Source organism: Geospiza fortis, unplaced genomic scaffold (genome assembly GCF_000277835.1).
Source record: "Geospiza fortis unplaced genomic scaffold, GeoFor_1.0 scaffold53, whole genome shotgun sequence".
Taxonomy (NCBI): domain Eukaryota; kingdom Metazoa; phylum Chordata; class Aves; order Passeriformes; family Thraupidae; genus Geospiza; species Geospiza fortis.
Genome location: NW_005054305.1, coordinates 7,087,198 through 7,087,735, shown reverse-complemented (window position 1 = coordinate 7,087,735; position 538 = coordinate 7,087,198).

Genomic DNA, 538 nt, shown 5'->3' with positions numbered 1-538 from the left:
TCCTAGCAGGTAAATAATGGTTTACAGTCAGACCAGGGCTCTGGTTATTGCTTGTTTTGCATTCCTAGTCAACTAGTTGAGACAGCCCAGCAGGGAGGAGTATTCCAAAGACATCTATCTCTGCATAGCAGCACGAAACCACACCAAACAGGATCCCAGGGGTACTGGGACTGAACCAGGGACCAAAGGATGTAAGAAGCTCCCAGAGATGAATTTATATTCCTCAAAACCCCTGTTTTAAGAGGAGGAAAACATTAAGCAATTCTCACTATACTTCACTATCATCTGGAAAAGGTAATCAGACCTTTAAAGATAGCTTGTCTAAAGGACTGGATCCCAGCTCCAGAAGCTGTGACTCATCCTGGCAGAGAACTTAGGAGGGCTGCTAGCAAATTGGAAGGCTGAAGCTACCTTAAAGCCAAACCAGAATGGGAATTAGCTATTAAACATGTTATTGTTTCATTTCTTTGAATCTCTCCAAGCCTCTTAAGCTTTGCTTTTCAATGTACTGTTTTTCCTCCATTTGTTTAATGTGGAA